The sequence below is a fragment of the Rhinoraja longicauda genome, chromosome 11, assembly GCF_053455715.1.
Source record: "Rhinoraja longicauda isolate Sanriku21f chromosome 11, sRhiLon1.1, whole genome shotgun sequence".
In the NCBI taxonomy this organism is placed as follows: Eukaryota; Metazoa; Chordata; class Chondrichthyes; order Rajiformes; family Arhynchobatidae; genus Rhinoraja; species Rhinoraja longicauda.
The window spans coordinates 6,408,035-6,434,226 of NC_135963.1; the positions used below are offsets into that span (position 1 = coordinate 6,408,035).

Genomic DNA, 26,192 nt, shown 5'->3' on the forward strand with positions numbered 1-26,192 from the left:
GGTGCAGTGGTAGAGTTGCTGCCTTACAGTGCCAGAGACCCAGGTTCAATTCTAACTACGGGTTCTGTCTATATACTGAGTTTGTACGTTCTCCCCGTGGTTTTCCCTGGGTACTCTGGTTTCCTCACACACTCCAAGGACGTTGAGGTTTGTAGGTTAATTGGCTTTGGTAAAGATGGTAAATTGTCCCTGGTATCAAAGATAGTGCTAGTGCACCGCTTGTCGGCGCGGACTCGGAGGGTCAAAGGGCCTGTTTCCGCATTGTGTCTCTAAACTAAACTAAACTCACTGCATCACTAAATATTAGTTTAGTCTAGTTTAGAGATACAACGCGTAAACAGGCCCTTCGACCCGCTGAGTCTGCGCCGACCAGTGATCCCCGTACACTAACACTACACGCTAGGGACAATGAACAATTTTACTGAAGCCAATTAACCCACAAGCTTGTACGTCTTTGGAGTATGGGAAGAAACCGGAGCACTTGAAGAAGACCTCTGCAGGTCACGGGGAGAACGTGCAAACTCCGTACAGACAGCACCCGTAGTCAGGATCGAACCCGGGTCTCTGACGCTGTAAGACACAACTGTAAGCCACAACTCTACCACTGTGCTACCTGCATTATCCAGAGTGGAATTGTTCATGTTGCTGCATTGTAGTCATTGGGAGATCTTCCACTGGAAAAGGTGTGCACGTTCAAATGAAAATCCCGTTGGAAACCCAGGTGTTAGAATTCCCAGAAAAGTGCACTACACTGCTTTCCTTTGTGCTGAGCCTATTTCTGACTGCAGAATTTGATATTTCTCGGTGGTGGGAATGTGGGGACAATAAAATGGATTGGAGTTATAAGGTCATAAGTGATAGAAGCAGAATTAGGCCATTCGGCCCATCACATCTACTCCGCTATTCTACCATGGCTGATCTCTCCCTCCTAACCCCATTCTTCTGCCTTCTCAAAACCCCTTATACCCGTACTAATCAATAATCTATCTATCTCTGCCTTGGTTGTTAAAAAAAATAGTGATTGATGGTTGCAGTGGGCCAAAAGGCCAGTTTCCATGCGGTAGCTAAAAGACACTTGGACAGGTACATGGATAGGAAAGGTTTAGAGGGATGTGGGCCAAACGCACACAAATGGGACTATGTAGATGGGGCATCTTGGTCGGCATGGAATAGTGGCAACGCCTGCGGATTGTGCAAAAAAAGAATTACAGTTACAGCATATAAATTAAAGTTAATACAGAAAAGACAAAATTTTGTCCCTGGAGTTATAATAGTTAACAGTCCTGATGGCCTGTGGGAAGAAACTCCGTCTCATCCTCTCTGTTTTCACAGCGTGACAGCGGAGGCGTTTGCCTGACCGTAGCAGCTGGAACAGTCCGTTGCTGGGGTGGTAGGGGTCCCTCATAATCTTGCTTGCTCTCGAACTACACCTCCTGTTTCCATGCTGCATGAGTCTGTGACTCTATGACCCCCTGTGCCTGCCCATGGCTATGAATTTATGACTCTGAGGGGATATGTCTATGGGTTTTTTAAATGGTTGCAGTGCTGACTAGAAAAATGAATCGATATTATGGAAGAATCGATGCTAAATATGTTTGATCAATCTTTTTATTGACCGGTCATTTCTGCATGTTAAATCTTCTGCTTGTTCACAATACAAAACATCTTCTGGTGATGTTGGCACAGGAGTAGAGCTGCTGCCGCACAGCGCCAGAGACCCAGGTTCGATCCCGACCTCGGGTGCTGTCTGTGTGGAGTTTGCATGTTTTCCCTGTGGGTTTCTTCCCATATCCCAAAGAGGAGCAGGTTTGTGAGTTAATTGGCCTCTGTAAATTTCCCCTAGTGTGCAGTGGGATAACTGGTGTGAACAGGATCAATGGTCGGCGTGGATTCGGTGGGCAGAAGGGCCTCTTTCCTTGCTGTATCTCTAAACTAAATTAAATGCCCTACTCCCTGCAACTCATACCGAATTTCATCACTAAATCTCGATGGCACCTGTAAAAATAAGTTACGTATCACTATTTAATATGTGATTACTGCTGAAGGTGATTTCCTTAGTGTGTGTTCAGTAATAAAATTTATAGCTGGCTTGAAATATGTTGATATGGTCCGGTATAAATTAGGTTCATTTCAGAAACCTGATCATTTGTTTGCAGAAGAGTACAGATTCCAAATATGAAATTCTTCTCAGTATTTCTTCTGTCTCTGGAGTTGCTTACCTTTGGTGATGTCGTAAGATGTTCTTTCTTGAAGCTAGTGAATAATGGTTATGATAATGTTGTCATAGCTATTAACCCTGGGCTTCCAGAAGATGAAAACCTCATTTTAAAAATCCAGGTAGGAATTTCTTAATTGACCTTTCAATGCTTTGTTATTGTTTGCATAAATGTTTCGAGTATAGTCTAGAGTTTAGAGATAAAGGGTGGAAACAGGCCCTTCAGCCCACCGAGTCCACAACGACCATCGATTACCCGTTCACAATAGGTCTTTGTTATCCCACTTTCACATCCTACACACTGGGGGCAATTTGTAGAAAACAATTAACCGGTAAACCCGCACAAATTTTTTTCAATGTGGGGGGTAACTGCAGCACCCGGAGAAAACCCATGCAGTCACAGGGAAAACGTACAGACTTCATCTAGTCAGAATCGAACCCGGGGCCCTGGCGTTGAGAGGCAGCAACGTTACAGCTGTGTCACCATTCTGTCCCGATTATTGTTGCAAGTTGCAAGTTTTGAAAAAAAAAACAAAGAGCCTTCCATGTTTTATTTCTTGAAGGAGTCCGGTATTCCATCTCTTGAGCAGAGGATTCTATTCAATTAAAATTATGGCTGATATTAAAAAGTTACCTAGGAAAATAACTGCAGATGCTGGTACAAATCGAAGGTATCACAAAATGCTGGAGTAACTCAGCAGGTCAGGCAGCATCTGGGAGAGAGGGAAAGGGTGACGTTTCGGGTCGAGACCCTTCTTCAGACTGAAGAAGGGTCTCGACCCGAAACGTCATCCATTCCCTCTCTCCTAGATGATGCCTGACCTGCTGAGTTACCCGAGCATTTTGTGATACCTTAAAAAGTTACATGGTTATCCAAGTTTAAAAAAAAAATTGTGTGTTACTCCAGGACATGGTGACTTCTGCCTCATCCTTCCTGTACACGGCCACCAAACAACGAGCTTATTTTCGAGATGTGAAAATTCTATTACCCCTCACATGGACAACAAAACCACACTATCAAAGACCAACCACGCAATCCTACGAGAAGGTAAAATCTAAACCATTATCAATGGTGGTTTCACTACTTGTTATTTTCATGAATGTTCCCTCATCCACACTGTTACTTATTCTTAAGCATAAGTATCTCAAATGCAAAGTCTGAAGAAGGCATTTTGCTTTATCACAGGTACAATTGTTTACTAGTTAATCTCTGGAGTCACAGAGTCTTAGACAATAGACAATAGACAATAGGTGCAGGAGGAGGCCATTCGGCCCTTCAAGCCAGCACCGCCATTCAATGTGATCATTCTCAATCAGTACCCCGTTCCTGCCTTCTCCCCATACCCCCTGACTCCGCTATCTTTAAGAGCTCTATCTAGCTCTCTCTTGAATGCATTCAGAGAATTGGCCTCCACTGCCCTCTGAGAATTCCACAGATTCACAACTCTCTGACTGAAAAAGTTTTTCCTCATCTCAGTTCTAAATGGCCTACCCCTTAATCTTAAACTGTGGCCCCTTGTTCTGGACTCCCCCAACATTGGGAACATGTTTCCTGCCTCTAACATGACCAACCCCTTAATAATCTTATACGTTTCGATAAGATCTCCTCTCATCCTTCTAAATTCCAGTGTATACAAGCCTAGTCGCTCCAGTCTTTCAACAGGAGCCTTACAACAGAGAAACAGGTCCTTCGGTCCAACTTGTTCATGCAGACCAAGATGGCCCATTCTCCCGTGTTTGGCCCATATCCCTCTTAACCAGTCTGATGAAGGGTCTCGATCCGAACCGCCACCTATTTCTTTACTCCAGAGATGCTTGCTGACCCGCTGACCTACTCCAGCATTTTGTGTCCATCTCCCTCTTAACCTTTCCTGTTTATATACCTGTACAAGATTATGTTAAATCACATTTTTCTTTCATGGCAGATGGTTGAACAAAAGCCAGAGTTAAAAGATAAAAAAGTGCAAAATGTGGAGATCAGGATAGTGGAGGTGTGAATTGTGAAACCAGAGGAAGGAATAAATCTAGATCCCTGAATTAATCATTCAGCCAAATGATTCAATTCCCACATTTCAGAAACATCAGATAATGCTGCTTTCTGGTTTATGCCTTTTATTTATTTTTAAATTTAGAGTCACACAGTACCAAAAAGGGCCCTTCGGCCCAACTCATCCATGCCAACCAAGATGCCCCATCTAAGCTAGTTCCATTTGCCCACATTTGGCCCAGCAAATATAACGACAATCGGTCTGAAGAAGGGTCCCGACCCGAAACATCGCCTCTCCATATTCTTCAGAGGAGCTGCCTGGCCCGTTGAGTTACTCCAGCACTCTGTGTCTTTTTTGTAACCAACATTGAAGTGCCTTTTGTCTACATATATTTTAAAAATTATTTTATGCCTTGAAAAGGAACTCTCTTAACTTATTTTTCTGCTGCCTTTGTATGTCTGTGCAAGGCCAGCTGCATAATCAAGGACGAGTCGCAAACCTGGTCACTCCGTCTTCTCCCTTCTCTGATCGGTATAAAAGTATGAAAACGCACACCTCCAGATTCAGGGACAGTTTCTTCCCAGCTGTTATCAGACAACTGAACTACTATCTACCTCATTGACGGCCCTCGGACTAACTTTGATCGGACTTTACTCGTGTTATCTTGCACTAAACATTATTCCCTTATCATGTATCTGTACACTGTGAATAGCTCAATTATGATCATATATTGACTTTCCACAACAAAAGCTTTTCACCTCGGTACACGTGACAATAAACTAAACTAAACTAATCCTTTCTCTGCTGCCTTTGGATATTTTTAGTTTAGTTTAGTTTAGAGATACAGCGCGGAAACAGACTCTTCAGCCCACCGAGTCTGCACCAACCAGCGATCCCCGAACATACAATACAATATATCTTTATTGTCATTGTACAGGGGTACAACGAGATTGGGAATGCGCCTCCCATACGATGCAATAAATTAATTAGCTAGTCGGTATTAATTTAAACAACCCAATGAAACAAATTAGAACAGTTTTAAAACAGAACACTATTCTACACACACGAGGGACAATTTATACTTATAGAAAGCCAATAAACCCACAAACCTGTACGCCTTCGGAGTGTGGGAGGAAAACGAAGATCTCGGAGAAAACCCACACGGTCACGGGGAAAACGCACAAACTCCGTACAGACAAGCACCCGCAGTCGGAATGGAACCCTGGTCCCTGCCGCTGTAAGCACCGTAAGGCAGCAACTCTACCGCTGCGCCACTGTGCCACTCTCTACCTGTGCTTTAACTACTTATGTTTTGCAGTGTTGTTTTGGTTTTTAACTCCCCTTTGCCTTTATCATCCTAGGCTGACGTGATCATTGATGATTCACATATGAAATTTGGTGATGACCCATACACTCTCCAGTACGGCAGGTGTGGTGAACGGGGCCGGTACATTCATTTCACCCCGAACTTCATGCTGAACGACAGTGTGATCAACATTTATGGCTCACGAGGTGAACAACTTTGCAAGAAAACATTTTCAAATGGGCAACTAGTTAGAATTTCTTGTTTAGTTCAGTTTAGCGCGGAAATAGGCCCTTCGGCCCACCGAGTCCGTGCCGACCAGCGATCCCCACACACTAACACTATCCTGCTGCAATAGTGACAATGGGACAATTTACCAATTTTACCAAAGCCAATTAACCTACAAACCTGTGTGTCTTTGGAGTGTGGGAGGAAACCCGGAGCTCCTGGAGAAAACCCACGCTGGTCATGGGGATAATGTTCATACAGACTACACCATGTCAAGCTCCATACAGACAGCACCCATAGTCCGGGTCTCTGGCGCTGTAAGGCAGCAACTCTACTGCTGCGCCAATGTTATACTGGCAAAACTATTGTACGAGGAAAAAAGTGCCACAAAGTGGTGGAGTAACTCAGCTAGGTAAGTTGGTTAGGTGATGTTTTGGGTCGGACCCTTCCTCAGACTGATCAGGGAGGGGGCGTGGGGGAAGAAAACTAGAAGAGAGGTTGGGCAGGGCAAGGCCTGGCCGGTAATAGGTTGATACAGGTGAGGGGGTGGGTGTTGATAGCCAGATGTTGGACAAAGCCAGAGATGAAAAGGCAGAAAGTGTGAGACGAAAGGATTGAAGAGTTTCGAATTGTGGACAGAATGTAGGTGGAAGGGATGGGATAGGGGACAAATGGGTGCAAGTCCAGTTGGGCTGGTGTCAAGAATGTCCAATTCTCAAAGTGTTACGGGGAGGCAGGCAAGATGGCGCCCAACCCAGGCGACTATTTGAGTGCTAGCCACAGAAACAGATCTAAAAACTCATTTTATAATTGCTCTACGCTCTTAAATCTGTATTCCTACAGCAACATTTCTTACTTTAACTACCATCTACCTCTTTGATGTCCCTCGGACTACCCATAGCTGGACTTTGCTGGCTTTTCCTTGCATAAAACGTTATTAAATTATCATGTATATCTGTACACTGTAAATGGATTGTTTGGAAGCATGTATTGTCTTTCTGCTGACTGGTTAGCACGCAACAAAAAGCTTTTCACTGTACCTCGGTACACATGACAATAAACTAAACTGAACGGAGAATGGGATTGGGAGGGACAAATAGATAAGCCAAGATCTAATGGTGGAGCAAACTTGATGGGCTGAATGGCCTAATTCTGCTCCTGTGCCTTATGATCTTAGGTCTTTTAATGGTCTATATATTGTGTAGAGTGGCATTGTGTGCAAGATGATCACGATTAAGGTAAAAGACGATCATGGTTACCTTACCCGTAACGATGTGCCATCATGTTGTCAAGGGTACAGAATGTCGGCAAGCTGAGAAGGATACAGAGAAATTCACAAGGATGTTGCCAGGACTAGAGGGTCTGAGCTATAGGGAGAGTTGCCTGGTTCTTTATTCCTTCGAGGGCAGGAGGAAGAGAGGTTATCTCATAGGGATGTATAAAATCATGAGAGGAATAGATTGGGTAGATGCACAGTCGCTTACTCTGTGTAGGTGAATCGAGGACCAGAGGACATAGGTTTAAGGTGCAGGGGAAAAGATTTAATAGGAACATAGAAAACAGGTGCAGGAGGAGGCCATTTGGCCCTTCGAGCCAGCACCGCTCTGAGGGGAATCTGAGGGGTAACTTTTACACACAAAGGGGGGTGGGGGTAAGGAACAATCTGCCAGGGGAGGTGGTTGAGGCAGGGACTATCCCAACGTTTAAGAAACAGTTAGACAGGTACATGGATAGGACAGGTTTGGAGGAATGTGGGCCAAGCATGGGCAGTTGGAACTAGTGTAGCTGGGACATGTTGGACAGTATGGGCAGGTTGGGCCGAAGGGCCTGTTTCCGTGCTGTATCACTCTCTGACTCTATGTCAAACAATGTTTAACCAATATGTTAGCATCACTTGGTAAAGTTGCATTTTGATGCAATGCTTGCACAGTGCACTCAAGCCCTGATGATTCAATTCAGTTTCAGTTTAGTTTATTGTCAGGTACAGTGAAAAGCTTTTTGTTGTGTGCTAACCAGTCAGCAGAAAGCCAATACATGATTGCAATCGAGCCATTCACAGTTGACAGATACATGGTAAGGGAATAATGGTTGGTGCAAAATAAAGCCAGTAAAGTCCGATCAAAGATAGTCCGAGGGTCACCAATGAGGTCAATAAAGAGAGTGATGTTGCACCTTAATGAAAAGCAAGCTGACCGGTGAATCTGTGCAAGGTGTGCCTCTTCCCCTCTCTTCTGCTCTTTAACATGCTCCTTACAAAGCTGGAAGGGGGTTTCGCAGTGGTCAAGTTGCTGCCTTATAGCGCCAGAGACCCGGGTTAGCCCTTGACGAGTGCTGTCTGTACGGAGCTTGTACGTTCTCCCACGCTTGTATGTGGGTTTTCCCTGAGTGCTCCACTTTCCTCCCACACTCCAACGACGTACAGGTTTGTAGGTTCACTGGCTTTGGTAAAAATAGTAAATTGTCCCTAGTTTGTACGATAGTGCTAGTGTACAGGGTGACTGCTGGTCAGCGTGGACTTGGTGGGCCGAAGGGCCCGTTTCCGCCTTGTGTCTCCAAAGTCTAAAGTCTGTGTGTTTGGTCGTTTGTTCTAATATCACATTGTATAATTGAATAACGTTCCTCCCCCACCCTAGTTCCCAGACCTGTTTCACTGTCCTCACGATTAATTTTACTGTTTGTTTGCCTCATTGTCACCCTCCCCTCGGCCAACAAAGAACCACTCTACATTTCCTTGATCATTGTCAACTTTGATCTGTCGTTTTCACACCGTACATTCTCTGTGTACCCTTCCATATCTCCAGCTTCCCTCTCACCTGACTCAGTCCGAAGAAGGGTCTCGACCCGAGACGTCACCCATTCCATCTCTCCAGAAATGCTGCCTGTCCCGCTGAGTTACTCCAACATTTTGTGTCTATCTAACGTTCCAATGAAGCTCATTAAGATGGCAGTTCCGTCAATGGCAAAGACAGAAACTAGAAATATTAAACATAGCCATAATACAATAACAGTAACTAATTTAAGCGTAAATAGCTCCTACACAAGCAATGGTTTTCATAAGTTCATAAGTGATAGGAGCAGAATTAGACCATTTGGCCCATCAAGTCTACTCCACCATTCAATCCTGGCTGATCTATCTTTCCCTCTTAACCCCATTCTCCTGCCTGCTCCCCATAGCCCCTGACACGTGTGATTCTACCCAATACCCAATGACTTGGCCTCCACAGCCTTCTGTCGCAATGAATTCCACAGATTCACCACCCTCTGACTAAAGAAATTCCTCCTCATCTCCTTCCTAAAGGAACGTCCTTTAATTCTGAGGCTGTGTCCTCTGGTCTTAGACTCTCCTTGTGTTTTATATTTGGTTGAGTCAACCCTATTTGGTTTCAACAGATCGGGTATTTGTCCATGAGTGGGCTCATCTTCAGTGGGGCGTGTTTGATGAATACAACGATTTGGCGCCATTTTATTTCTCTGACCAGGATTTCCATGCCACGGGGTGAGTTGCCTTTCAATCTAAATCACACGGTTAGTAGGTGGACAATAAATAAGATTTGTTTCTTCTCGTTTCCAGGCTTGGAGAGAGTTAGATTTAGCTCTAAGGGCTAAAGGAATCAAGGGATATGTGGAGAAAGCAGGAACGGGGTACTGATTTTGGATGATCAGCCGTGGTCATGTTGAATGGCAGTGCTGGCTCAAAGGGCCGAATAGCCTACCCCTGCACCTATTTTCTTTATTTCTACAGATGTAGTTAGCGCACTTACACCCGAACCTAGTGTTATGTTGCTTGAGTATTTAGTTATTGATTTTGGTGGGGATTCCAGTGTGGCTGTGTATCTCTGCAGCGAAATCCCCTCTCCAATCAGGCAAGAGGTACAGAAGTGTGAAAACGCACACATCCAGATTTAGGGACAGTTTCTTCCCAGCTGTTATCAGGCAATTGAACCATCCTACCACAACCAGAGAGCAGTGCTGAACTACTATCTACCTCATTGGAGCCCCTGCACTATCTTTAATCGGACTTTACTGGACTTTATTTTGTATGAAACGTTATTCCCTTTATCCTGTATCTGTAGACTGCGGACAGCTTGATTGTAATCATGAATAGTCTTTTCGCTGACTGGATAGCACAAAACAAAAATACTTTTCACTGTATCTCGGTACATGTGACAATAAACTGAACCGAAGTAAAAGGTGGGGTTAGGGTGGGTTTGCGGTGGGAGAGACAAGAAGTTCCAACGTTTTAAAGAGAACCTACCTTCAACATGGGGGGGATAGACAATAGACAATAGGTGCAGGAGGAGGCCATTCGGCCCTTCGAGCCAGCACCGCCATTCAATGTGATCATGGCTGATCATTCTCAATCACTACCCCGTTCCTGCCTTCACCCCATACCCCCTGACTCCGCTATCCTTAAGAGCTCTATCTAGCTCTCTCTCGAATGCATTCAGAGAATTGGCCTCCTCTGCCTTCTGAGGCAGAGAATTCCACAGATTCACAACTCTCTGACTGAAAACGTTTTTCCTCATCTCAGTTCTAAATGGCCTACCCCTTATTCTAAACTGTGTCCTCTTGTTCTAGACTCCCCCAACATTGGGAACATGTTTCCTGCCTCTAACGTGTCCAACCCCTTAATAATCTTATACGTTTCGATAAGATCTCCTCTCATCCTTCTAAATTCCAGTGTATACAAGCCTAGTCGCTCCAGTCTTTCAACATACGACAGTCCCGCCATTCCGGGAATTAACCTAGTAAACCTACGCTGCATGCCCTCAATAGCAAGAATATCCTTCCTCAAATTTGGAGACCAAAACTGCACACAGTACTACAGGTGCGGTCTCACTAGGGCCCTGTACAATTGCAGAAGTACCTCTTTGCTCCTATACTCAACTCCTCTTGTTACGAAGGCCAACATTCAACTTGAATAAGTCTTGCGTTGGTTTATTTTGAATGTTGCAGAAAGTGCTCTGCAGGCAAATAATAATAAAAATGTTGGGGCTTGTCTTCACTTTTAGGTGTTCAAAAGAGATAAAGGGCGAGTCTGCTATATGCAATAGAGGCTCCTGTGAACCCTGCAGCATTGATAGCAACACAGGGCTCCCAAGCAGAGATTGTATGTTTTTTCCGGACAAAACGCAAACGACAGCGGCTTCAATAATGTATCTCCAAGGATTGAAAGATGTAAGTTGAACAGCCAGGTCTGGGGCGTCACGGTAGCACAAGGGAGGCACGGTGGCGCAGAGGTAGAGTTGATGCCTTACAACGCCAGAGACCCGGGTTCGATCCTGACTATGGGTGCTGTCTGTATGGAGTTTGTACATTCTTCCCGTGACCTGCGTGGGTTTTCTCCATGTTCTAACTGGTTTCTAGTCAATTAATTGGCTTTGGTAAAAATTGTAAATTGTCCGTAGTGTGTAGTATAGTGTTAGTGTGTGCGGGAATCGCTAGTCGGCACGGACTTCGTGGGCCGATGGGCCGGTTTCCGCGCTGTATCTCTCTAAATGAAACAACTAAATATTTTACTTTAACAATTTCTGTAATAGAGTCAAGTCGTAGAGTGATACAGTGTGGAAACAGGCCCTTTAGCCCAACTTGCCCACACCGGCCAACATGTCCCAGCTAGACTAGTCTCACCTGCCCGCGTTTGGTCCATATCCCTCCAAACCAGTCCTATTCATGTACCTGTTTCTTAAACGTTGGGATAGTCCCAGCCTCAACTACTTCCACTGGAAGCTTGTTCCATACACTCACCTTCTTTTCTGTGAAAAGGTTACCCCTCAGATTCCTATTAAATCTTTTCCCCTTCACCTTAAACCTATGTCCTCTGGTGTTTCGTTCACCTACTCTGGGCAAGAGTCTCTGTGCGTCTACCCGATCTATTCCTCTCATGATTTTATACACCTCTATAATATCACCTCATCCTCCTGTGCTCCAGGGAATAGAGTCCCAGACTACTCAACCTCTCCCTATAGCTCACACCCTCTAGCCCTGGCAACATCCTCGTAAATCTTCTCTACACCCTTTCCAGCTTGTCAACATCTTTCCTTTAGCATCCTATATAAAAGCAAAGAAACATTTATAAACTGTTTCAAAACCATAATCCTTGTTCATTTTAGGTATCCTATTAACAGCCAATGGCAGGTTTCACTCTATCTAATAGAACAGTATGATTTACCTTACACGATATTTACATTTTCACAAATCCTTGTAGATATTGCAGTAGCACAACAGTGTACACAGAGGAAGCTGGGAATCTTTTTGATATCATTTGCATGTCTTTCTTTAACCATGTTAAAAGCTAATTGATTTCATTCTTCGCATAACATTGAAGTATCTGTTGGTGTAAATACGTACAACATAGAAGGGTACAAATAACACAGGAACAAGTTCTTTGGTCCAGATCTATGCTGACATAATCCCAAATGAAATCTATCTCATTTGCCTGCACGTGATCCATATCCCTCCATTCCCTGAATATCCACGTGCCGATCTAAAAACCTCTTAAATGCCACTATTGTATCTGCCTCCACCACTACCCCTGGCAGTACGGTCCAGGCAACGCTATCTAAGCCGCTTATAATTTTATACACATGTATCGGGTCTCCCCCCAACCTCCACAGAAAACAACCCAGGTTTGTCCAATCTTTCCTTATAGTTAATACCCTCTAATCCAGGCACCATTCTGGTCAACCCCATCTGCATCCTCTCCAAAGCTTCCCCATTCTTCCTGTAATGGGGCGACCAGAATTATACACAATACTCCAAATGCAGCATGACCAAAGTCCTATAAAGTTGTAACATGAGTTCCTGACTCTGTTCAATGTCCCGACTGATGAAGGCAAGCATACAATATGCCTTCTTTACCACTCTTATCTGCTTGTGTGATCACTTACAGGGAGATATGGAGCTGGACTACAAGATCCCTCTGTGCATCAAATATCAATAAACGTGTATAATACTTGACAGTGCAGCATTTTCTTACCTCGGGAATGGAGTCACTGGTTCAAATCCCCAGATTACACCCTGGTAGAAAGGCTTGCAAAGGCTTCGCAAAGCTAGCGAGTGTCACAGAGACAGGGAGAACTAAAGCATCAAGCAAGCCTTGTACTTAAAAGCTGCTGGCTCAGGGAAAATGGTTCCACCCATTGAGCTGATATTTAGAAGTAGGATATAGACACAAAGTGCTACAGTAACTCAGCGGGTAAGGCAGCATCTCTGGAGAAAAAGGATAGGTGATGTTCCAGGTCTGGAGCCGACCCTTCTTCAGAGTCTGAAGAAGGGTCCCGACCCAAAACGTCACCCATCCTTTTTCTCCAGAGATGCTGCCTGACCGGCTGAGTTACTCCAGCACTTGGTGTCTATCTATAACAGTATAACAGTATAACAGAGCTTTATTTGTCGTTCGGTACCGAAGTACCGAACGAAACTACATAGCAGTCATAGAAAAAAAAAGAACACAAGACACATAACCCCAACACAAACGTCCATCACAGTGACTCCAAACACCCCCTCACTGTGATGGAGGCAACAAAACTTCCACTCTCTTCCCCACGCCCACGGACAGACAGCTCGTCCCCGACCGAACCGCACAGTCCCCGCACCGGGCGCTGAAACGTCCCGCGGCCGAACCGGGCGATGAAAGGCCCGCGACCAAGCCTTGTAAACCAGCGATGTAAACCAGCATCCGCAGTTCCTTTCTACATGTTTAGAAAGTGGAACGTATATAACAAATCCGCAAATGCCAGGAAAGTGCATGTTCCCTCGCTGGATAGATTCTGCGACACTTCTCACACCGAGTCTTGCATTCATTTTTCAGGTGGTCGAATTCTGTGATAACAACACTCACAATGCTGAAGCGCCCAACATGCAGAACAGAATGTGCAATTACAGGAGCACTTGGGACGTGATCAGCAAGTCGGAAGATTTCAAGAATAACCCCCCGGCTAACGTTGCATCCCTGGTGCCGACAATAACTCTACTGCACGTCAAGGACCGAGTGTTGTGCTTAGTTCTCGATGACTCTGAAAGTATGGGCGCGGTATGTCCCCAGTACGGGATAGTAGTGTTGGTTTAAGTTGAAGATATCTATGAGTTTACCCCTTCATAAGTTCACAAGTTCCAGCAGCAGAAGTAGGCCATTCAGCCCATCAAGTCTACTCCAACATTCAATCATGGCTGATCTATCTATCACTCTCAATCCCATTCTCCTGCCTTCTCCCCACATCCCCTGACAACCGTACGTCTCAGGAATCTGTCAATCTCTGCCTTAAAAATATCCATTGACTTGGCCTCCACAGCCGTCTGTGGCAATGAATTCCACCGATTCACCACCCTCTGACTAAAGAAATTCCTCCTCATCTCCTTTCTAAAGAAATGTCCTTTAATTCTGAGGCTGTGACCTCTGGTCCTAGACTCTCCCACTAGTGGAGACATCCTCACCACATCCACAGCGGTGGCACAGTGGCGCAGCTGTAGAGTTGCTGCCTTGCAGCGCCAGAGACCCGGGTTCGATCCTGACTGCGGGTGCTGTCTGTACGGAGTTTGTACGTTCTCCCGTGACCGCGTGGGTTTTCTCCGAGATCTTTGGTTTCTTCCCACAGTCCAGAGAGGTACAGGTTTGTAGGTTAATTGGCTTGGTATAAATGTAAAAGTGTCCCCAGTGTGTGTAGGATAGTGTCAATGTGCGGGGACCGCTGGTTGGCGATGACTCGATGGGCCAAAGGGCCTGTTTCCGCGCTGTATCTCTAAACTAAACTAAAAACTAAACGAAACATATTGTTGAAGCACGGAGTTAGCTGCTTCTGCAGAAGTCTGAATTTTGAATCTGACTTGCTTTCTTTCTGAAAACAGCAAAATCGCATTGAAAAGCTCAGACAAGCAGCATCGATATTCCTGCTGCAGATCATTGAGACAGGATCCCAAGTTGGCATCGTCACTTTTGATAGCACGGCAATTATTAGAACGCAGCTGATAATAGTTGACAGTGAAGCGGTTCGGAAGCAACTGATAAACTACCTGCCTACAACCGCAGGTGGAGGAACAAATATCTGTAGTGGGGTTCGGGCAGCTTTCCAGGTAAGTCCCAGAGGACTTTTAATTGCACTTTCCATTGTAATCGTTCCAATCGTTTTCCAGCGTTGACGAAATGATGATTGTTTTCCAGGTCCTTCGCGGAGATGACGGAGCTACAAACGGCGATGAAATAGTTTTGCTGGCCGCTGGGGAGGACCCTTCTATAAGCCAGTGCTTCGAAGAAGTGAGACAAAGTGGAGCTATTGTCCACACCATCGCATTGGGACCACGTGCAGCCAAAGAACTGGGACAACTATCAGTTATGACAGGCAAGAAATAGGTTTCAAAGTTTAGTTTAGTTTGGTTTAGTTTGGAGATACAGTGCAGAAACAGCCCCTTTGGCCCACCGAGTCCGTGCCAATCAGCGGAAAGACAATACATGATTACAATCGAGCCATCCACAGTGTACAGATGCATGATAAAGGGAATAACGTGAATAACATTTAGTGCAAGATAAAGCCAGTAAATTAATCAAACATAGTCCGAGGGTCTCTGATGAGGTAGACAGTAGTTGGGGACTGCTCTCTGGTTGTGGTTGGATGGTTCAGTTGCCTGATAACAGCTGGGGAGAAACTGTCCCTGAATCTGGAGGTGTGCGTTTTCACACTTCTATACCTTTTGCCTAATGGGAGAGGGGAGAAGAGGGAGTGGCCGGGGTGTGACTCGTCCTTGATTATGCTGCTGGCCTTATCGAGGTAGCATGAGATGTAAATGGAGTCAATGAAGGGAGATTGGTTTGGGTGATGTTCTGGGCTTCGCCCACAATACTCGGCAATGTCTTGTGGGCATCTACGTTACATTCAGTTCATTTTCCTCATCAGCTTTATGATTGAATAATGTGAATGAAATCTTGCGCAAACATTTTCCCTTTCAAGAGTGAAGAGTGTACCGAAATGGATCAATGAAATTGTTCATGACCTCTATGTTAACTCTTCAATTTTATATTCTTCAATTATCAGATGGCGTACAATATATGGCCACAGATAACGTGGATGAAAATGGACTAATCGATGCTTTCACTGGATCAGTATCAGGCAATGGTGACATTATCCAGCAGTCAATCCAGGTTTGATTCATTGAGCAACATTCCAAAACATGTTTGCTGGAAATAACTGCCTCACCGGATTAAAAATATTTCTTCTCTTTGGTTACAGCTTGAAAGATCTGGAAAGCGCATCAGCGGTAATAGTTGGTTAACCGGTACAGTCGTCATTGATAAAACCATTGGGAATGACACCTTCTTTGTCATGACGTGGGAGAGCGTTACACCATCCATCTTAGTTCATGATCCTAAGGGGAAAGATTTACGATGATTCAAACTTTGACATACACATCAGTTTGCTTACAGGAAGACTTGCTATTCCTGGCACTGCAGAGGTATGTTACAGTGTCATAGAGTCATACAGTGCGAAAACAGGCCCTTCGGCCCAACATGTCCCAGCTACACTAGTCCCACCTGCCCGCGTTTGGTCCATATCCCTCCAAACCTGTCCTATCTATGCACCTGTCTAACTGTTTCTTAAACGTTGGGATAGTCCCAACCTCAACTACCTCTTCTGGCACCTTGTTCCATACACCCACCACCCTTTTGTGTGAAAGAATTACTCCTCAGATTCCTATTAATTCCTTTCCCCTTCAACTTAAACCTATGTCCTCTGGTCCTCGATTCCCCTACTCTGGGAACGAGACTCTGTGCGTCTACCTGAGGGCCGTGGGGGCGGAGGGGCTCGGGTGGACCAACATGGTGGCGTCTGCCAAGGCTGCCTTAGCTGCTGTAAAAGCCGACTCTGCGGTCGGGGACCATATCAACTCTACCGGATTCCCTGCAAGGCATTGGAAAAGCGGGCGCATGACTCGCGCAGCTGCCGGAACGAACCTATGGTAGAAATTAACCATGCCTACGAACTCCTGTAGCCCTTTTACTGTGGTGGGCCTAGGAAATGCCCGGATAGCCTCCACCTTTTCGGGCAAAGGGGAGGCGCCGGCAGGGGTAATTCTGTGCCCTAGAAAATCAAGAGCAGGAAGGCCGAATTGACATTTGGAGGGTTGGATTATGAGCCCGTGGTCTTGGAGCCGCTGGAAAACGGTCCGCAAGTGGGCCTGGTGTTCCTGTACTGAGGTGCTGGCAACCAGGATGTCGTCTAAATAAATAAACAAAAAGGGTAAACCCCGGCCCACGCGGTCCACCAGTCGTTGGAAAGCCTGTGCCGCGTTCTTTAAACCGAAAGGCATACGCAACCATTCAAACAACCCGAACGGAGTAATCGTTGCAGTTTTCTGTATGTCCTCCGGTCGCACCGGGATCTGGTGGTATCCTCGCACCAAATCGATTTTGGAGAACACCACCGCTCCTTCCAGCCCAGATGAAAAGTCCTGTAGGTGCGGTATGGGGTAGCGATCAGCCGTGGTTACAGCATTGAGACGCCGATAATCGCCACATGGTCTCCACCCCCCAGATGCCTTGGAGACCATATGTAACGGCGAGGCCCACGGGCTGTCAGACTGACGAACAATTCCCATTTCCTCCATCTTCCTGAACTCCGCCCGTGCCACCACCAGTTTGTCTGGCGGTAGCCTCCTGGCCCGAGCGAAAACAGGAGGGCCTTCGGTGCGGATGTGATGGACCACGCCGTGCTTGGCCGAAGACGTGTCGAAACGTTGAATGAGCAGCTCTGGAAACTCCGCCAGAATCTCAGCATATGAGTCGGGGGCCGCGACGACGGCCAGGACAGTAGGGCTGGGCGAGGAGGCGATTGTCGGAGCAACGTGCTCATCTTCGGCGGAGGGTCGGAGGTCGTTACCGCGGACATCAGGGACCAGTGAAAAAGCCCAGAGAAAATCTGCTCCCAAGATCGCTTGTTTGACGTCGGCTATGATGAATGGCCATTCGTACGTGCGGAGGCCTAACACAAGGGACATCTTCCGTATACCGAAAGTGCGAATTGGGCTGCCATTAACCGCGATGAGGGTGGGACCTGTCTTACCCGATCTGGTTTCGAGGTCGGTCGGCGGCACTATACTGACGATGGCTCCCGTGTCCACCAAAAATTCTGTGTCCGTGAATCGATCATGGACATAGAGGCGCCGGTTCTGGCCAATCGTAACTGCCCCTATGTACGATCGGCCGAGGCATTTCCCGCGAAGGTACAAGGTGAGCGGCAGTTGCGGGATTCGCTACCCCATCGTAGGTGATAATAGCACCAGCCGCGCTTGTGCGGATCTTTTTGGCGGGCTTTCGGAGAATTGGCGGGAGACGTGGCGCCATCTTGCCGTCGCTGTGGCGTGGTCACTGATGTCGAGACCTTGTTGATCGAACCGCTTGCCTGGTCCTTTGCCTTGTTTTTAGCCGCTATGAGCGCGTCCGCTTTCGCTGCATATGCTTCGGGGTCCTTAAAAGAACAATCCGTGAGCAGCAGTCGGACATCCTCAGGAAGCTTCTCGCGGAATGCCTGTTCGAACATAGGGCAATCCGTATGCTCACCGGCTAGCATCATCATTTCGGACATGAGGACGGAAGGCAGTCGGTCTCCAAGATCCGGTAGGTGCAGAAGTCTTGCCGCACCACCATGCTTATTAAACCCGAAGATTCGCAGTAATACTTTCTTCAGGGCCTCGTACTTGCTTTCCGCAGGTGGATTAACGATGAACCGCATCACGCGCGTGGTCGTCTCCGATGATAGAGCGCTGACGAGGTAGTAATACCTCGTGGAGTCGTCCGATATCTTCTTTATATGAAATTGAGCTTCGGTGTGTATAAACCAAGATTGCGGTGCGTGCGTCCAAAACCACGGAAGGTGAACGCTTACCGTGCTTGACTCCGGTGTGCCCGGCGCGGCCATCGCCGACGAGGCGTCGGGTCCCTGCATAGTCGGTGATCGTCCAGATCACGTCGGGGTCACCAATATGGCGAGTCCGGAAACTTGTTGGTTGTAGAAGAAGTTTATTGCAGCCGCAATATTCGAATACAGAGTTAAACAACAAGGTAAAGGACAACCATCAAAAACTTACTGTCTTCTTCGAAGACTTCGCCGAACTGCTATTTCGGGCGCCAAACGCGCACATGACATCGCTGGCCAATCAGCGATGTCGCTCCCTGGACCAATCCCCATGGTCGCGTTCACACGTGACCTCGCTGGCCAATCCGAGGGTTCGACGACCTGGACCATTCTCTATGGTCGCTACAACTCCAGCATTTTGTGATACCTTCGATTTGTACCAGTATTTTCCTACACACAAAAAACTGGAGTAACTCAGCACCTCTGGTGAAAAGGAATAGGGTAGAGACGTTGAGGTATAATTGAAGTGTAGACGGGGTTCAATACAGGAAATGAGGCAACCATTTTGCGTGCGGCATGTTCCCACAAAAGAGCTTCAGCTTCCGTCAGGATTAAGGATGACTTCCTTCCTTCCTCTCTGGTTTTGAGGCCTCAGAGATGACTGATAAGGCCGGTGTAGGAACCACAGACTCTTGCACAGATGGGGCAGGTGATGCATGACGGGGAATGTGGGGGAGTAGTTTGTGAGGTGTTTTGCTTCTTCTGCCATTTACAGGCTTATGCATGCACCCAAGATATGGACACCTAATGCAGGCTTTCAATAACATCTCAAATGTTGATGGACTAATGGTCAAGGAATTGTATGTTTTCTTTGCTCCGTCTTATCCAATTTGGCTTGGTCCTTGTAAAGTTAATTAATGGAAGCCTTGAGCTTGTGGTATTTCAATTGCCCCCTGACTAGAGGCCTGGATAGAGTGGATGTGGAGAGGATGTTTCCACTGGTGGGAGAGTCTAGGACCAGAGGCCGCAGCCTCAGAATAAAAGGACGTACCTTTAGAAAGGAGATTTATTTTGTCAAAGGGTGGTGAATTTGTGCAATTCATTGCCACAGAAGGCTGTGGTGGCCAAGTCAATGGATATTTTTAAGGCAGAGATTGATAGATTCTTGATTCGTACGGGTGTCTCTGTTTCTACTTTCTACTGCACAACCGCCAACAGCTGGGCTGTCTCGTGCAGGTTTCGCTCGCATGGGTACCGGTTGCAAAAAGGTCATTTAGAATTTTACGTGGGCAAGTTTGGTGAGATGATCCTTGTCCAAGTTGTCGAGTTGTGACATGAAGAGTGACAAGGTTGGTGCACACCTGGTGGTGTCGGGAAGGATGTTCCACTGGGATAGTCCATGGATATAGTGACTATAGGCAGCTATTTTTGTTTGCTCTAATTCTAGTATAAATGAAGTGACCTGAGGACTGTCTTGTAAATGTCTGGGTATTGGATTGAATGAACTGAGATATGTTACTGGGGATGATGCCATGAGTCTATTTGTAGACTGTACATAAGCGGGCTTTGGTGGGTCTCGACTCCAGCGACTCCCAGCCAAGGCGATTTAACATATTGGAGACGCTTGACTGTCTTGAGTCAGGGGTTATGGGGAGAAGGCAGGAGAATGGGGTTGAAAAATATATCAGCCGTGGTTGAATGGCGGAGTAGACTTGATGGGCCGAATGGCCTAATTCTGCTCCTATCACTTATGAAATGAAAATTCTTTGGGAAGCAGCATTTGTGGAGAGTGCTCTACAGTATAGTCCCATTTGATTGCAACAATGTGATAATGGACAGATAATCAGAGGTCTGAGTGCTATAGCAATGTGTTAAAGGATGTTCCAATTTAAAAAAAAGATTTCATAATTTCCTGTGCACGCCTTTATTTGCAATAAATTTATTTGTAATAAATACCTTTACTTGCCTTCTTCTCATTAGACCCTGATGCTGTTGAAAACGATGGCATTTATTCAAAATACTTCATTAATTTTGGTGGAAATGGACGGTACAGCTTCAAAATAAATATTCAAGGAAAAGATGGAGTAACAAGATTATCAGCCAGGAGGCAAGGTCGTGCTCTGTACATCCCTGGATATGTGCAGAATGGTAATGTATTGATGGATAAATGTTACACATTGATGTTGACAGTATAACATTGGCTGTGTCTATCACCACCTTTAACCCAAGTGCCATTGAAATTCTCACCTTTCTATCCCCAAACATGACAAACTTTGAGAACCAGAGGACATGGGTTTAAGGTGAGGGGGGGGGGGGGGGGGGGGGGGAGGATTTGATGGGAACCTGAGGTGTAACATTTTCACACAAAGGGTGGTGAGTGTACGCAACAAGTTGCCAGAGGAGGTAGTTGAGGCAGGTACTATCGCAACGTTTTAAGAAACATTTAGACAGATACCTGGAAAAGACCGGTTTAAAGGGATAAGGGCCAATCGCAGGCAGGTGGGACTAGTGTAGCTGGGACATGTTGGTGGTCAGTGAGGGCAGGTTGGGCCGAGGGGCCTGTTTCCACACTGTAAGACTCTATGACTCTAAATGCTATGGTCTCAAGGACAATCTTCCATCCTTCATTTTCCCTGAAACTCATCTCATCCTGTATCCCACTTCTACCTGCATTCCTTCCTCTGACTTCACAACTCACAACACTTCAACCCTTATGTCTCACACATTCTGTTTTTTTCATCTCTGGCCTTTGTCCAGTCAGTGACTAGTGGGGTGCCGCAAGGCTCGGTGCTGGGACCCCAGTTGTTCACAATATATATTAACGATTTAGAAGAGGGAATTAAATGTACCATCTCTAAGTTTGCTGATGGCACAAAACTGGGTGGCAGTGTGAGCTGCGAGGAGGATGCTATGAGGCTGCAGGTTGACTTGGATAGGTTGAGTGAGTGGGCAGAAGCATGGCAGATGCAGTGTAATGTGGATAAATGTGAGGTTATTCACTTTGGTGGCAAGAACAAGAAGGCAGATTATTATGTGAATGGTGTCAGATTAGGATAGGGGGAGGTGCAACGAGACCTGGGTGTGCTTGTACATCAGTCACTGAAAGTAAGCATGCAGATATAGCAGGCAGTGAAGAAAGCTAATGGCATGTTGGCCTTCATTTCGAGAGGAGTTGAGTTTAGGAGCAAGGAGGTCCTACTGCAGTTGTACAGGGCCCTAGTGAGACCGCACCTGGAGTATTGTGTGCAATTTGCGTCTCGTAATTTGAGAAAGGACATTATTGCTAATGACGGAGTGCAGCGTAGGTTCACCAGGTTAATTCCCGGGAGGGCGGGACTGACATATGATGGAAGAATGGGTCGACAGGGCTTGTATTCGCTGGAATATAGAAGAATGAGAGGGGATCTTATAGAAACATATAACATTCCTAGAGGATTGGACAGGGGAGATGCAGGAAATATGTTCCCTATGTTGGGGAGTCCAGAACCAGGGGTCACAGTTTAAGAATAAGGGGTAGCGACTGAGATTAGGATAAACCAGAGAGTTGTGAATCTGTGGAATTCTCTGCCACAGAAGGCAGTGGAGGCCAATTCACTGGATGTTTTCAAGAGAGAGATAGGTTTAGCTCTTAGGCCTGACGGAATCAAGGGATAAGGGGAAAAGCCAGAACGGGGTACTGATTTTGAATGATCAGCCTTGATCATATTGAATGGTGGTGCTGGTTTGACGGGTGAATGGCCTACTCCTGCACCTATTTTCTACGTTTCTATGTTTCTCTGAACCCCTATCAACCCCTCCCTACGACCTGCCGTGATTTGTCCTGCTCCTTCTCTCTTCCAGCTTTCATCCTCTACCCGACAGTCAATCCATAGAAGGTCCTGACCTGAAACGTCACCTATCCATGTTCTCCAGTGATGCTGCCTGACCTGCTGAGTTACTCCAGCACTTTGTGTCATTTTATGTAAAGCAGCATCTGCAGTTCCTTTATTCTATATCCAGTACCTTGCTGTCTACTTGTCCATTGCCCAGTGTCCTCACTGCATGATAACAGTCTCGGAAAATCATCACAAAAAAAAAAATACACTTGTGATGAAATCCTTGTTAACCCTTAGCTACCCCCCCCCCCCCCCCCCTCCTCTCCTTCCCCCCCCCCCCACCCCTTCCTCCCCAAAACTCTACCTCTATAAACCAGGCAAGTGTCTCTCCTGAAATCTCAACTCCTCTGGCACTGGTCTTTCATGCATCCATCTTTTTCTGCCCTGCCTCTGATGTAAAATGTCTTAACTCCATGTTTGTGGGTTCCTCCTCTCACTGTTCTCCTTTCCATTGAGACGTTAGATCACCGCACTTAATATCTCTTCATGAAATATCAACAATATTTCACCTGTACCAAGGTACAGTGAAAAGCTTTTTCATTGCACGCTATAAATACAATCAAGTATAGTCCATAGAGCAAAGGGGAAGATATGGAATGCATAATACAGTTCTCGGCATTGTAGTGCATCAGTTCCACAGACAAAGTCCAATGTCCACAACGGGGTAGAGGTGAAACAGACTGTACCCTAACTTATGTAAAGACTATTCAGAAGCCTGATAATAAGCGGGAAATAAGCTGTTCCTGAGTCTGGTCGTGCATGCTGTCAAGCTCTATAGCTTCTACCAGATAGGAACAGGGAGAAGCAGGAATAACCCGGGGTTGGACAAGTCTTTGATTGTGTTGGCTGCTTTTCCAAGGTCTAGATGGCGTCAATGGTGGGATATCAGGTTTGTGTGATGGATTGGGTGACATCTACAACTCTCTGCAATTTTCCATGGTCTTTGACAGAGCTGTTTCTAAACCAAGCTGTGATGCAACCCCGACAATATACTTTCTATGGTGCATCAGTAGACGTTTGTAAGAGTCATTGGAGACACGCCAAATTTCCTCAGTCTCCTCAGGAAGTAGAGGCATCTTGACTGTCACATCAGTGTGGTTGGTCAACGACAGATCATTGAAGATCTCAACCATTTCCACTTCGGCATCATTGATGCCGACTGGGGCATGTACTTAGGGTTGCCAACTGTCGTATTAGTCAGGACATCCCATATTTTGGGCTAAATTGGTTTAGGCCCAGACGGCGCTATAGGCCCTGACACAGTAGGCCCGTACACTGTAGGTCCAGATACTGTATGCCTGGACACTGTAGACCCGGACACTGTAGCCCGGGGGCCACTGAAGTCCCGGACAGTGTAGGCCCGAGCGCTGCCGAACGGAGGTTGCGTAGCAACCCACCTCCCGGCCCGGGGGGGCCGCCATGGTTGAAGCGGGAGCAACAGGCCATTGGCTGGGTGAGGTCACGTGTGGCGTGGGGTTGTGACGTCACCCTTTGTCCCTTATTTGGGAGTGAGGAAGTTGGCAACCCTACATGTACTCCACCTTGCTTCCGAATCGTCGATAACTAGCTCCTTCATCTTTCAATCTGCAGTGTCATTTCACAATAGATTTTAGATATCTTGATCCTTTTTCTGAAACGTGTCCTTTTCTTTTTCGTTCAGGACAAATTCAACAAAACCCATCTAGGCCGCCATCCATTGATGACAACACTCAGGTGAAACTGGGTAGTTTTCAGAGAGTTAAATCAGGTGGCACGTGTTTCGTAAGTCAGGTACCTCCAGGAGTTCCTCCTGATAGGTTCCCCCGAGTACAATCATGGAACTTAAAGCAACGATAGTCCACGATAACATACAACTGAACTGGACAGCGCCAGGAGACGATCTTGATCAAGGAAATGGTAATTAAAAATTATATTTTGATGTATAAATTCTTCAATCGTTCAATGGTATTTATTGTCAGATGGGCCTATGTGCATTGGAACTCTTTTTTTTTCAATACAGTTCAGTGCCAATTCCACATTTGAGTTTAGTTTATTATCTCATGTACCTCTGTAGTGTGGGGATATACTGCACCTTGGATGTGAAGAGAATGTTTCCACTAGTGGGAGAGTCTAGGACTAGGGGTTATAGCCTTAGAATTAAAGGACATTCCTTAAGGAAGGAGATGAGGAAGTATTTCTTTGGGCAGAGGGTGGTGAATCTGTAGAATTCGTCGCCACAGAAAGCTGTGGAGGCCATGCCAATGTATACTTTTAAGGCAGAGATAGATAGATTCTTGATTAGTACAGGTGTCAGGGGTTATAGGGAGAAGGCAGGGGAATGTTGGGAGGGAGAGATAGATCAGCCATGATTGAATGGGCCGAAAAGCCTAATTCAAGTCCTATTACCTATGACCTTATGGTCTTATTCCTGTTCTTCCCTAACAAAAACGGAGAGAATATTTTATTAGCATGTTACAATAACAAAGTTTGAGTGGTGTTTCTTTTGTGAATTAACTTGCTTTCACGTTTTTTTTTCTCTTCCGCTTCTTCTTCGTTTAGCTTCGCACTATGAAATAAGGATGAGCCAAAACTTCACACAGCTGAAAAATTATTTTCAATCTGCTCACAAGATTAACACCACTGGGTTGAATCCTCAGCCTGCAAACTCCAAGGAATCGTTTTTAATCTCTGAGAATATTCAATTGAAAAATGGGACTGTAATCTACTTTGGTGCCATTGCATTTGATAAGGCAAATCATACTTCAGCGTTGTCGAATATAGCACAGGTTGCCTTGGTAATGGCACCTCCACTTCCACCTAGCCCTGGAGCTAGTATACCGACATATACTAGCCAGACCACTCGCAGCCTGCCAGACCACTCAATAGACAATAAACAATAGACAATAGGTGCAGGAGTAGGCCATTCAGCCCTTCGAGCCAGCACCGCCATTCAATGCGATCATGGCTGATCACTCTCAATCAGTACCCCGTTCCTGCCTTCTCCCCATACCCCCTCACTCCGCTATCCTTAAGAGCTCTATCCAGCTCTCTCTTGAAAGCATCCAACGAACTGGCCTCCACTGCCTTCTGAGGCAGAGAATTCCACACCTTCACCACTCTCTGACTGAAAAAGTTCTTCCTCATCTCCGTTCTAAATGGCCTACCCCTTATTCTTAAACTGTGGCCCCTTGTTCTGGACTCCCCCAACATTGGGAACATGTTTCCTGCCTCTAATGTGTCCAATCCCCTAATTATCTCATATGTTTCAATAAGATCCCCTCTCATCCTTCTAAATTCCAGTGTATACAAGCCTAATTGCTCCAGCCTTTCAACATACGACAGTCCCGCCATTCCGGGAATCAACCTAGTGAACCTACGCTGCACGCCCTCAATAGCAAGAATATCCTTCCTCAAATTCAGACCACTCGCAGCCTGCCAGACCACCGACAACAACTCATTCACCTCGTCAAACCATATCTGTGCACCCTCACTCGCCCTCCCAACCTGTTGACGTTACAGAAATCGTTCTCATAGTTTGTTGCCTTGTTGTCATCGTAACTCTGATCATTGCCATAACCGTGTGTATTGTGGCTACCAGAGGTCGTAAGAGAGTCTCACCCAGATAAGACACTTGCCATCAGTAAATTCAGAAGTTCGAGGAGCAGAATTATACCATTCGGCCCATCAAGTCTACCCCGACATTCAACATGGCTGACCTATCTTTCACTCTCAACCCCATTCTCCTCTCTTCTCCCCATA

At 46.1% G+C, this 26,192-nt stretch overlaps 1 pseudogene; it reads left to right on the forward strand.

Moving 5' to 3' along the window:
- Nucleotides 1-2,175: 2,175 nt before the first annotated feature.
- Nucleotides 2,176-26,059, forward strand: LOC144598199 (calcium-activated chloride channel regulator 1-like; annotated as a pseudogene).
- Nucleotides 26,060-26,192: the final 133 nt, after the last annotated feature.